Raw genomic sequence first — 13,761 nt, 5'->3', positions numbered from 1 at the left:
GAGAGAGAGAGAGAGAGAGAGAGAGAGAGAGAGAGAGAGAGAGAGAGAGGAGAAATAGATGGATACTTACACAGATATACACATAGATAGGAAGATAAAGAACTTACTACTAAAGCACACTGAGTTATGGGAAGGAGATTCCTCATGTCTTGTTAAAAAGAGTTCAGATGTATTTCTATCAACAGTGCTTCCGAGGGACTTTGGAAGTCGTATGGCATAGCCTACCCCCTGCTTCCTAGATAGCTGTGCTCTCAAGGCTTGAGGGTAAATCTGAAACTTACATCTGGAAAGAGTCAGAAAACCCGCAGGAGGGCTGTACCAGGGAACCCATTCAGCTGGCAGGTGTCCCCATATCTGCATCGAGTTCTACTTACTTCCAAGTGTTTTATGGGAGCAGAACATGTATGTAAATTCCAACATCCATTACAAGTTGTTGATTGCTTGACAGGTTTTCCGATTTTCATTTTTCTTATTACAATGTGGTAAGTGTATAGGGTAAAACGTTTAGAAAAAGTGAGTAACTGTATGCATAGGAAAATTTGAAAGCCACTGCATGACTTTAGTGCTTGGGGGTTTTCAGGGCACGGGGTTTTATTTTCTGAAATGTGAATTGATGTGTGATTTCACTTTACAAAGTTAAATTGACTAGTGGAATGTTTAGACCTTATGGGGGGAATAATGAATAATAAATGTGACTAAATCTCTTAAAAGTATAAAAGTGAGGGGGGGGAGTTGTTTTAATAAAAATCATTTATATAATGACTGAAATTTAATGGAAAGGTGACAAGAATCCATGACACCTTTTGACTTTATATGAATTGACTATTTGGATTCTTAGCAGAGGTTTAATACATGTGTGGCTTCCCTTTTATTTCATTTGACTCTTAATAAAAAGCCGCAGTTTATAGTCTGTCTGGCAAGAAGTAAATGGGGGATGGATTGACAATTTGAAGCAGCAATTGCATGAGTTAAGTTTGGCTTGGGGAAGTGGGGAATACTCTGTCAGCAAGGACAGCCTTGTCAGTTAGGGACAGAATGGGTACCACATTGAAGCTGCCTAGGAATCTCAAAAAAAGGACTTGGCCATGCTGGGCTGTTTATTCGTTTGTTGACTTTGAGGTATCACAGAGAAGGCTGAGTACTATCTGAAGCAACTCTTTTGTTGGGTTTAGACAGTGCCTCCGGCATCCCAGGATGACTTCAGAATTGCTGTGCAGTCTGATCCTCCCCAGTGTTGGAGGTTAAAAGCAATAGGACCACTCCCACTGTACCTTTTCTATCATACTCTCTAGTATGTTAGATGTAGTTATCTGTAGCCACTGCAGCTGTAACTATGTCCAGGTGCACAGAGAAAGGAGCTTTGGGTCTTAGTTTAACTCTAACCCTTTAAGCCAGAGGCACGTGGACAATGAATGCTGTTCTAACTCAGGCAGAGTCTACCCTGCCCCACCCCCCATTCACAGGCATGGAGATTTGGAGTGAAGTGAGTGTATTATGGAAACTTGGTTTCCTCCCACAGCAGTGATCAGGACTGTTTCTGAGGCTGCCCTCTAACCCACTTGAGCACATCATGTGGCAAGAGCCAAAGAACAGACAGAGAGCATGGTTTCAGACATTGGCTGGAGTGGCAAGGCTGATTATTTTTCTTATTGCTGTGACTAAATCCTGACCAGAAGCAGTTTTTACAAAGCAGGCTTATTTCAACGTCGAGTGTATGAAGGAAAGCAACCTGTCCCAGTAGGGAGAGTCGAGCTGCAGGAACCTGGAGCTGCGTTCTCTACTCATTGGATGCAAGGAGAGAGGAATGGGCAGGAGGTGGGATTGGGTTATATGATTCGTAAAACTTCTTTCAATAAAGACATAAAAATCAGGCAAGATACGACTTAACACTGGTGAAGGGTTTGGTGGCATAATTTAAAATCTAGTCACTGTCATTTCCAGATGTCCAACCTGGGCATTAACCCTCTTAAATCTCTGTTGCTCTGTTTACAAAAGAAAAGCAACATTGGGATCTTTGGTTTGTTTGTTTTCTTTTTGTTTTTCTATTTCATGTAAACAATTTAGAAGAAGAAGAAGAAGAAGAAGAAGAAGAAGAAGAAGAAGAAGAAGAAGAAGAAGAAGAAGAAGAAGAAGAACAGAGGGGGAGGGGGAGAGGGAGAAGGAGAAGAAGAGGAGGAGGAGGAGGAAGAGGAGGAGGAAGGCACTAGAGGACTCAGATCAACAGTTCCTTCAGAGTAAATCCAGGATCCCTTTTAGCTTTTGTTAGTTAAAAGTTGTCTTCACATTCTTCCCCCACACTTTTCACTTTTCTCTTACTTACCAATTTCTTGTCTCAATCTCCCCCCTTTTCTAAAAGTATATATATATATATATATATATATATATAGATGGATAGATAGATAGATAGATAGATAGATAGATAGATAGATATAGTAGCTGATATAGTAGCTGCATTCAGACACTGGAAGAGGGCATCAGATCTCATTACAGATGGTTGTGAGCCACCATGTGGTTGCTGGGATTAGAACTCAGGACCTGTGGAAGAGGAGTCATTGCTCTTAACTGCTGAGCTATCTCTCCATCCCTCAGTCTCTCTTTTTAAGACTGTGAGCAAACTTTAGCAACTTCTTCATCCTGAGAAAGCAAGTGTCTGTGGAAGAACAAGCCCAGAAGACATTTACTCAGCAAATGAACAAGCAAATGCGATTTTCCAGGACGTGCTTGAACCCTGTAACACTGCCCTAGCAAGGGCTTCTTAAGTCTGTCTCCATTTCTAAGCCTTGTTTCACTTCTACGGAAGAATAATGACATATATCCTGGGATTTGTTTATTGAAAAAATATACTTTAATTTTTTTCAATTAAGTATTTTCCTCATTTACATTTCCTATCCCAAAAGTCCCCCATACCCTCCCCCCACTCCGCTACCCATCCACTCCCACTTTTTGGCCCTGGCATTCCCCTGTACTGGGGCATATAAAGTTTGCAAGTCCAATGGGCCTCTCTTTCCAGTGATGGCCGACTAGCCCATCTTTTGATACATATGCAGCTAGAGTCAAGAGCTCCGGGGTACTGGTTAGTTCATAATGTTGTTCTACCTATAGGGTTGCAGATCCCTTTAGCAACTTGGGCATTTTCTCTAGCTCCTCCATTGGGGGCCCTGTGATCCTTCCAATAGCTGACCCTGAGCATCCACTTATGTGTTTGCTAAGTCCCAAACTTTAATTTTTAAGCATTAGACTTTATTGCAATTACACATTTTTGTGGTGATATTTCTTTATCATCAAAAACAATTGCCTTCTGGCAGTGGCGGCACACACCTTTAATCCCAGCATTAGGGAGGCAGAGGCAGGTGGATTTCTGAGTTCAAGGCCAGCCTAGTCTACAGAGTTAGTTCCAGGACGGCCAGGTCTATACAGAGAAACCCTGTTTCCAAAAAAAAAAAAAAAAAAAAAAAAAAAAAAAATTGCAGAGGCAGGTGGTTCTGAGTTCGAGGCCAGCCAGGTCTACAGAGTAAGTTCCAGAACAGCCAGGGCTACACAGAGAAACCCTGTCTCGAAAAAGAAAACAGAAACAAATAAACAAACAAACAAAACCATTTGCACGGGACTATCAGTCACATGTTTTGCAGAACCATTGACACAGGGCATGAGAATTCAACAGCAATTCCTTCCTTAAGCTCTGGGGGCGTCTACAGGTCTCAGCTGCTCCATTCAGACTAGCTGTTCTGGCTTAAACAGTGGCTCTAGCTGTCCTTAGTTTCCTTGGTGCTTAAAGGTTTGTCTCTGATCTGCTACTTAGCTTATTCTACCTGGATGAAACATTTGTTTTGTACCTGTGTGTGTGTGTGTGTGTGTGTGTGTGGTGGTGGGGGGTGTATTCATGTGTAGAAATATGTTCTATGCTCATGGGGTGGGTAGATTCGGAAGACAACTTTGGGTGATGGTCCTTAATTTTCACTTTTTTGGGGACAGGGTCTCTTTTTGTTGTTTTCCCTGTGAATCAAGTCAGCTGGCCCATAGTTTCCCATGATTCTCCTGTCTCACCATAAGAGACCTGGGATTATTGATGATCACCATGTGCGTGCCTGGCTTTTATGTAGATTCTTGGGATTTGAAAGCAAGTCCTTTTGCTTGTAAGGCAACTACTTTGATGTACTGAAACGTCTCTCCATATGATAAAGATGCAAGTGTATAGACCACCAACACAAATACATTTGCGCCATGGCTTTTGTCAAACAGCCTCACTTTCAAGTAAGTCGGTAGAAATGCCACCAAGTCCAAATTCCACATATGGAAAAGAATGTTTTGCTTCCAAGAGTGAAGTGGATCATAAGTCTACATCATATGTACAGTAGATAAAGAGATTAAGAACCTTTGGTCTATCCCCAGTTCCTAATCCTAAAATATTCTGCTAAAACAGCATCTAAGAAATATTAGATAATATTCATTCAGACACAAAAGAACAAAACAATGTGTTTTTTTGCATGATGTTAGGCATTATTGAAGAAATATGGAAGTTTGAAGTCAGAAAATAGCCCAAGATAAAATGGAGCAGCTGCCTAGAACCTCAAAGCCCCACCCAGTCCTGAAATGTGAGATTGTATGGTGGTCTCATAAATCCAACCTGAGTCCAACACTACATCCCCTCCATATTTAATGCTGCTCTTCAGAGCGCACTAGAGATGCTCAGTTACCCATATAGTAAACCAAATTTATAACAACCAGATTTATTTTGCATCTTTCATGTTTTCTGAGTTGCAGAGATAAAGACATGTGAGCAAGCTAGATGTTCACTGATAAGTATTGCACAGTGGACAGATGGGATTCGGACTTCAAACGTGCTGTCAGAAATATTTACTGCTGTGTGACCTGGGCATTCATTCTCTATCTCACAGGCTAAAGCATTCATCTTCTGTCTGGTCTCTCACCTTTAAAATTAGGAAGAAAAATCCCAAATATTCTCTTATTAAAATTGAAGTCATAGCTTAATACAAAAATCACTCACTTACAAGTAGAATTATTTCCCATGAAATGTGAGTGAAATATTAAATTATAGTTATTATTGCATGGAAATGGCAGGAATAGTTTGCATGAAAGTTGTTGTGTGGGATCAAACATAGCACAGGCAGCAAATGCTCTTGCATACACTTAGTTCACCAAAGAACTGGTTTCTTTTGGCAGATTTCCCTTACTTATACAATTGAAAAATTAAAGCAGATGTTTCCTTACAAAAGCTACATGTTTTACTTCAAATTGTTCAATCAGGATCAGGGATCAGGAAAGTCCCTTTTATATATTTATGTTTTCCTAAATATAAATTGGCAAAAATATATTTACAAAACTCAAAAATGTTTTTTTTTTTCTTCTTAAAATCTGTTAACTGCACATTTTGCTTGCTCCCTTAGAGGACATAAATATGGATATCTGTCATGGTTTGCCAGAAATGAAAGATTCACAGTGAAGCAGTAAGGACATCCCCCAGCAACTGAGACTTTCAGGGGTATAGCTGCTGCCCACCCTCATAGGACCAGTCACAGCTAGGCCTTCTGACCATTGTGCTCGGGCAAATGAAGAACACTGGTGTAGCAGTTTGAAGGAGAATGTCCCCCACAGGCTCAGATGTTTGAAGATTTGGTCCTCAGTTGATCACACTGTTTGAGTAGTTTTAGAGGTGCAGCCATGCTGGAGGAAGTATGTTCCTGGGGGAAGACTCTGACGTTTCAAAACCTCCTGCTATTCTCAATGTGCTCCCTCTCCTAGGTGCTTGCTATTACAGATGTGAGCTCTCGTTTCTCCTCTGGCCACCATGCCTGTCAATGGCTGCCGTGAGTCTCTGCCATGACAGACTCTCATTCCTTCATAACCTTAACTCAAGTAAACCTTTTCTTCTATAAGTTGTGGTCGTCAAGGTGTTTTGTCACAACACTTTTAAAAAACAGTAACTAACACATTTGGTTTGATTGGTTTAGACACAAGATTATCTGAAGATACCATATAGGATGTGGCTACTGCTTTTAGGCAAGTGATTAAGAAAAGAAAATAATAAAAGCAACTATACTTTGCAAAAATTCTCAAGATGATCAATGGGAATTTCTCTTCTAAAAGACAGCAGGGTTCACTCTCACAAGGATGGAAACTGAAGTCAAAAGGGAGAAAATGGGCATATCAGACTGATTGAAAGCTAGGCTTTTGTTAAGCATTATTTAATTGACATATAATGGTGAACGTTTTCTCATCTTTGAGTGAGAGACAAAAAGTCAGACAGGGCAGGCAGCTCTATGCTCAAAATCAACTTGGAGGCATGTAAAGAACAGAGCCAGTAGTCACACCTGCTTCAGTTCCTTCCAGGAGCTTCTTCTCCACATGCCACCATGGCTGAACATGGAAAGCATTTCATAAATATCTGGGAAACAATTGGTGAAACATAGCAGGGCTTAATTTGCAATGAACAGGACAATAGCATCTCCACCTCATGCCAGACTGTCAAATACAAATAGGCTCCTGGTGAACATCATTTCTTTGTAGGTTTAGTGGGGTTGCTTAGAGATCTATTTCATGTGGTATAGAGGAAAGCTTAGTGTAATTGATAGCAGAGTGCTAATAAGGACAGTGAAAGTAGAGGTTAGTTTTAGATGCCAGCTTGATTGGGCTATCAGATACCTCTCTGGGTAATGAAACATTCTTGCCTATGTCTGTAGGTTTCTAGAACAGAGTGGCTCTTGATTCAGAAGAGAGAAGAATACCTCCCACCACTAAGGGCACTATCCAACTGTCTGAGAACTGGGAAAGAGCAGAAAGACAGAGTCAAGGCCAGCTTGTTGCCTCATCCACAGCCAATGCACTCATCTTTACCCTTCCCTTGGACATGGGCATGCTCAGGGAGACCAGACTTGCAGAATCTCAGGTTTTCAGCCTCAGACTGGAGATTGTACCACAATCCCCTATACATGGATGACTTCAGAACCCAGACTGAATTCTTTCACTCTTCACACTGTTTGCTAATCATGAATTTTGTTGCCACTGCAATCACAGGACTTCACTCTCATACTAATTAATTCTTTATCTACATCTCTCTACTTTTAATATATTTTTCTCTTTCCATCTCTCTTCTATCATTTATAATTTATCAATTATCTACCAGTCTGCCTATCTACATACACCCTTTATTCTCTGGAGTCTCACCAATGAAATAGCATAGTTGTCCTTGATGGCGATTATGGCACAGACCTGTGTGTTTGCTCAGCAGTGTCTCCTATATTTCTGATCTGGAATCAGCCTTAACTCTTTGACAGGCTTTCTGGAAATGAGTTGATAAAATAGAATTTGGTAATGAGGGAGTTGTGCTTTTCACTACATTTTGTTGAATTATTCAAAGTATTTTTTTATTCTCTATTTTACAAAAAAAAAAAACACCACCACCAACAACAACAAAAACATGTACGTTATGATCCAAGAGTCTATACCAGTCATCCTACCAACAGATGGAGAAATTCAGCGAACTGAGTATGCCAACTGTGCTAGGAGCTAATGGATTGCCCATGGTTTCTAGCCTTGGGGTTGATAAGGCTAGACGCAAAGGTGACCTGGATCTCCCAGAGGTCTTACAAAGCCCTTGTTTCAGGTGTCACCTGGCTATTTTAACTTTAATTCTCTGGAATAAAATATATATATAGGGCTCTACAAACCCATGTTCTAATTTATTTTATGTAATGGCTTGAAAAGGAGAAAAGTCATATGGCTTAAATCATATTTTATAGTTCTTGTACTAGCATGTGGAAATATCCACACCATCATACATTAGTACCTACACAACTAAAGTGTACAATTACAAAGAAAGCTACTAATACAATTGTTTGGTTTGTATGGGAGCCCGAAGCAGCTTATTACTGCGGTGTAGACATTTTCTCAACTCATACTTTAGTATTTGATGAGCTCATGAAAAAGTGATGAATTGCTTTTCAGAAATTAAACATATGAAAATTTTGGTTTCTCTTTTTCTGAGAGAAATTAGGTAACATCTTGTTATATCAAAATAATTTGTCACCTTAGGTAAATGCTGATGGGAAAAAATATGTTGCACATTTTATTTGTGGACTCTCTTCTCTGCTGAGTCTCTATAAGGGGTCTATTTTTCTTAGCAGACGCAATTTAAAATTACATTTTATGTATGTATATATGTATGTATGTATGTATGTATGTATGTATGTATTTAGCCCATGCTAGTGTGTGTGTGTCCTCATTGGCATGTGGGCACTGTGGCACACATGTAGAGATCAGAGGACAACTTGCTGTACTTTATTCTCTCTTTCTGCCGTGAAGGTCCCAGAGAGTCAGACCCAGGTGGTTGGTCTTGGTGATAAGCTTTCAGCAGCTGATTATTTCAGTGGCCCCAGTAGCTATCTCTATACAAGCCACCTGTGCTGTGGAAACTGTGACTGTGTAGACACTAAGAATACTTTTCTATTTATTTAAAAACTTATTTGATATAGAATGAAGTTCTTAAATAGAACTATTTTGTAAGCAATATAGCTTCATAGCTTCATAGATTTCCCTAGAATCCAACATCAACCTTTATACTCATGGTATGAGGTGAAGGCTGAGGATCAGTGACTAGCTAAGAGAAAGAAAGATAGAAAGAAGGAAAGGAAGAAAGAAAGAGAAAGAAAGAAAGAAAGAAAGAAAGAAAGAAAGAAAGAAAGAAAGAAAGAAAGAGAGGAGTGAGGGAGGGAGGAAGGAGAGAGAGAGGGAGGGAGGGAGGGAGGGAGGGAGGGAGGAAGGAAGGAAGGAAGGAAAGAAGGAAGGAAAGAAAGAAAGAGAGATAGAGAGAGAGAAAGGAAGGAAGGAAGGAAGGAAAGAAAGAAAGAAAGAAAGAAAGAAAGAAAGAAAGAAAGAAAGAAAGAAAGAAAGAAAGAAAAGAAAAGAAAGACTGAAAGACAGACAGACAGAAAGGAAGGAAGGAGACATCTGGGAGGGGAGTATTATACTACCTAACACCAGCATATAAAATGAAACCATAGCAGCCATGCAGGTGAGTGAAATGGCAATCATGCCCAGAAATAACATGACATTATGAGTCTATAGTCAATTGATTTTTGGAAAAAGTTCTAAGAACATAACTAGAGAGGGGGTGCTACTGGCAAAATTAGAAATTGACAGGTAGACAAATGATATTGTACCCCTTTCTCACAAGTTATATAAGACCTGAAAGTATGAAAATACCATGATAATTTCAGCTAGGGAATTCTTGGGATGATGGAGTGCCCCTTTTTTAAAATGACACTCATGTGTGTGTGACAGAGGTAGAGACAGCATGTGAGTGCAGTGTCCACAGAGGCCAGAAGAGGGCGTTGGGTCCCTCTGAGCTAGAGTTACAGATAGTTGCTCAGCATGTATGGGTCCTAGGAATTAAACTCTGGTCCCCTTAAAGAGTAGTGATACTCTTAACTGCTCAGCAGTCTGTACAGCTCCCCAATTTTTTGAGAGGATCCTCAAAGCATAATAAATGAACACCAAAAATAAACAAATGAGATTTCATCAAGTTAAAAAGCTGCTGTACCACAAGAGAAACAGTATGGGAAAGAGGAATCACCCCAGATGATGAAGAGAAGACCTGAGACCATGGCTCTGACAAGGGTTTAACATCCAAATCGTGAGAAACCCCAACACCCAAAAAGCAGAAAAGGAAAAACCCTCATTTAAAACTGAAATTCCAGAAACTCAATAGCAAAACATTGAAACAAAACAAAATAGCCATAGTTTAAAACTGACCAATAGACCTAAACGCACTTGTCTCTTGAGAATGTATACAGATGGCAATACACAACACACAGGAACACACAAACAGGCACACATCCATGCACACACACACATGCACACAGAGATACTTATTGAGGAAATGCAAACACAAGCTATAACGGGCTATCAGCAATAATACCTCAGTAATAATAATCAATATGAAGGAAAAGAGGAGGAGGAGGAGGAGAAGGAGGAGAAGAAAGGTAAGTGCTGTAGAAGAAAAGGAATTCCTGCGAGTGTCAGTGGGAATGTGTTCATTGAGATCAATACAGCAGAGAACCATGTCAACTCGTGTATTCTTTGCAGCATGGCTCATAATTACTGGGACAGAGAATCAACCTTAGTGTGCATCAACAGATAGAAAAAAGAAACTGCTACATATACACAATGGAATGCTAAGCCATCATTTAAAAGAATGCACATGTGTCATTTGTAACAGTTTGGGTGGAACTGGACAGCATTATGTCATGTAAAATATATTAGACACAGAAAGATAAGCACCCTTGATTTCCCTCATTAATATCATATGAAGAAGCTGTTCTTAAAGAAATTGATGGTTTAAAGGTGATGGTCAGAGCCTGGGAGTAGGAAAACACTGGATGCAGAAAGGATAAGGAATGGCTACTAAGTTAGGGGTTACAGAGACAAAGTTTGGAGCTGAGACGAAAAGATGGACCATCCAGAGACTGCCCCACCCGGGGATCCATCTCAGAATCAGCCACCAAACACAGACACTATTACATATGCCAGCAAGATTTTACTGAAAGGACCCTGAAATAGCTGTCTCTTCTGAGGCTATGCCAGTGCCTGGCAAATACAGAAGTGGATGCTCACAATGGGGAACACAGGGCCCCCAATGGAGAAGCTAGAGAAAGCACCCAAGGAGCTGAAGGGGTCTGCAACCCTATAGGTGGAACAACAATATGAACTAACCAGTACCCCCAGAACTCATGTCTCTAGCTGCATATGTAGCAGAAGATGGCCTAGTTGGCCATCATTGGGAAGAGAGGCTCCTTGGTCTTGCAAACTTTATATGCCCCAGTACAGGGGAAACACCTGGGCCAAGAAGTAGGAGTGGGTGGGTAGGGGAGCAGTGTCGGGGGAGGGTATAGGGGACTTTTGGGATAGCATAGCATTTGTAATGTAAAGGAAGAAAATATCTAATAAAAAATTGAAAAAGAATTAGATAAGAATAAAAAGATCAAAGATGCCATTGCATAGAGAGTAATCATACACATTGTATGCAGTCCAAAAAGCACAAGAAAGTATTCTGAATATTTCTATCATGAAGAAAAAAAGGGCAAACATTTTAGGAGACAGTTATTAAAGACAACATTTAAATTGTATTCAGTATGTATATATGGAAATGACTTAGCACCCTAATATTATATATGATTTATGTTTTCATGTACCACTTAAAAAAAACAAACAATCAAATGAGAACTGATTGGTCACTAAGGTCTTTGGAGGAAACTGAGCTCTGTTTTCTGTACTTGAGTGTGAAGGCTCTTATGTCAATTCTAATGCACTTCAGACAATAATGTGCCAGAAGTGTGTATGAAAACCAGAAAAACAATAATCGTAGTCACATTATTATGGACAATTACTACCATTGGCTTAGCTAGCACTTTATGACGGGCTTTACCAATAAGTATGTCATGTAGCTTTTCTTACTGAAGATTTGCAAAGATACATGAGAGGAAGATTACTATCTCCATTTTTCAGGAAAACATCGTCAGTGAGCATAAACTATTTACCCATGAGCATCACTTATCTTGTATTCAAATATTGGGTGAGCCAAGCATGTACATCACTAGTCCATGTAAGTAAGATTACTGAACAACAGAAAGGACATTCTCACAGGAAAACAAAGGTGGTCCTCTTACTTCGTTTCAGTGCATTGAATATCACAGTATCTGGCTAAGCAAAAGATCAAACCAACACTTTGTGACATTTTGCCCACATCCTATGGCCAGTTCTGCGTAGGGGTGAAAGGTGGGTATCAATAATCATAACACAAAGAAGAATATTATGTATGAGCAAAACAAGAAGCTAGTTCAGTTAACTTGCAGTGAGAGGGGCATCTAAACTAAACTGGGCACCACATGCTTGCCCTTCATTTGTTCTCCTGTTGCAGCTGGCTATCAATGTGGCCCTTGAGACCACAGCACAGATGAGAGAACATGGCCACAGAAAGGAATATGGTTCTTTCTCATACCTAGCAGTTAATTAGAAGCTGCAAGGGAAAAGGAGCCTGCCTCAGCTTCAGAAGAGCCTGGTCTTCACATCCTGACTTCACACCCTTGGATTCCCCCAATTTAGTTCTAACTTTTAATATATCCCTCTGAAACCTGATTTGCTGGCCTCTAATGCAGCTTTCCTGGGAAATATATGATATTGGGAACAAGACATTAGCAGAACCACGAGCTAATGGATCAAAGCTAATCCGTGGAAGCTCACCATTCACGTGTGTCAACCCTTATTTTCCTAGTGGAGCTAGGAAGGATAACCTGATGCTTCCGTTCGACTCCCTTGGGAGCACGGAAGGTTGTGAGAACAACTGTACCGTCGTATGGCTAGCAGGTGATGCTGTGTGATGCTGAGGGGTCCCGCTGATTGTCTGCATATGTATAAACACACTGGCTTCAGGCAGATGAACTTCTGTCGGTTGATGATATTGTGCTGCTGTGTCACCAAATTGGTAACGAAGATATGCAAATGACCTCATCAAAACTGGGGCATGGTTACATCTCCCTTTCATGTGTTTTTCAAATGAGTGGGCCTGAGGGGATTACAAAGAAAGTATTCAATTTACTTAAAGAACGGAACTGATTGTAGACATCACACACTCCAAAATTAAACCAGATGATTATTGTCAGTCTCAGGACTGGAGGGTCAAAATTTACAGTGCAGAAGGAAAGCTCTCAGTGAGAACACTGTTAATGTCCACTCTCAGATATTACCCAGGTATGCAAATACCACTGTTTAGATCTTAAAGGCAGACATCCTATAGTATATCACCAGTCCACAAAAACCCACATTATTTAATTTTGTAACTTGACGGAACGGGCCTAAACATAAATGTGATTTTTCTTTTCAAAGAGAAGGGAAAGAAGCAAGCTGCCTGTAAGTTCATGAGTCTAGAAACACAATAGCTCTCCTCCCTGTCTTCTGATATTGTCTAACGCAGTACTGGCTAGCCACTCTCCCTCACTGGGGCTTTACTCTCTGTGATTGGTCTAAAAGAATGAGTAGCAAACGGGAGATCAAAACTATAATGATCATGCTGGCATGTCTAACCACAGTGATGAGTAGAGCTACATCATTCAGGAACAATGAGCTTTATCTTCAGATATAAAAATTCAAGTGGTGGTGGGTTGGAATGCTGAGGCTCTTACTGAAATTTCTTTGGATCGTAACAAAGGATTCCTAGGGCCCACGGATCCACCAGTCGAACTTATGCCTTCTGTACTTTATTGTATCTGTTTCTGAATAATTTCTTCCTTAGAAAAAGGTTGCCCCACCCACCCACCTTTTCTCAAGTGCCCGGCAAATTCAGTGTCCCTGAAAAACATGCAAAACTACAATTTTCTTCCTATGATACTTTGATGACTCAGAACATTCAGTAATATCGTCAAATGCAACTTAAACATTGCCAGCGTTTGTTTCCTTTTGAAAATATTGTGAAGAGGAGTCAATCATATTTTAGAACTTCAAGACTTCTGAACCAAAAAGGTATATGTGTGTGTGTGTGTGTGTGTGTGTGTGTGTGTGTGTGTATATATATATATATATATATATATATATATATATATATATATATATGTATATAAGCTCTTTTGCAGTCAAATAGGGGTGGCAGGAAGGATAGAGGGGCACAGCTCGCTGGCTCACACAGGCTCACACAGGCTCATGCCCACTTCCCTAGCTCTCTCTCTCTCTCTCTCTCTCCCTCCCTCCCTCCCT

Source organism: Mus caroli, chromosome 7, assembly GCF_900094665.2.
Source record: "Mus caroli chromosome 7, CAROLI_EIJ_v1.1, whole genome shotgun sequence".
Taxonomy (NCBI): domain Eukaryota; kingdom Metazoa; phylum Chordata; class Mammalia; order Rodentia; family Muridae; genus Mus; species Mus caroli.
Note: the sequence above shows the minus strand (reverse complement) of the source record.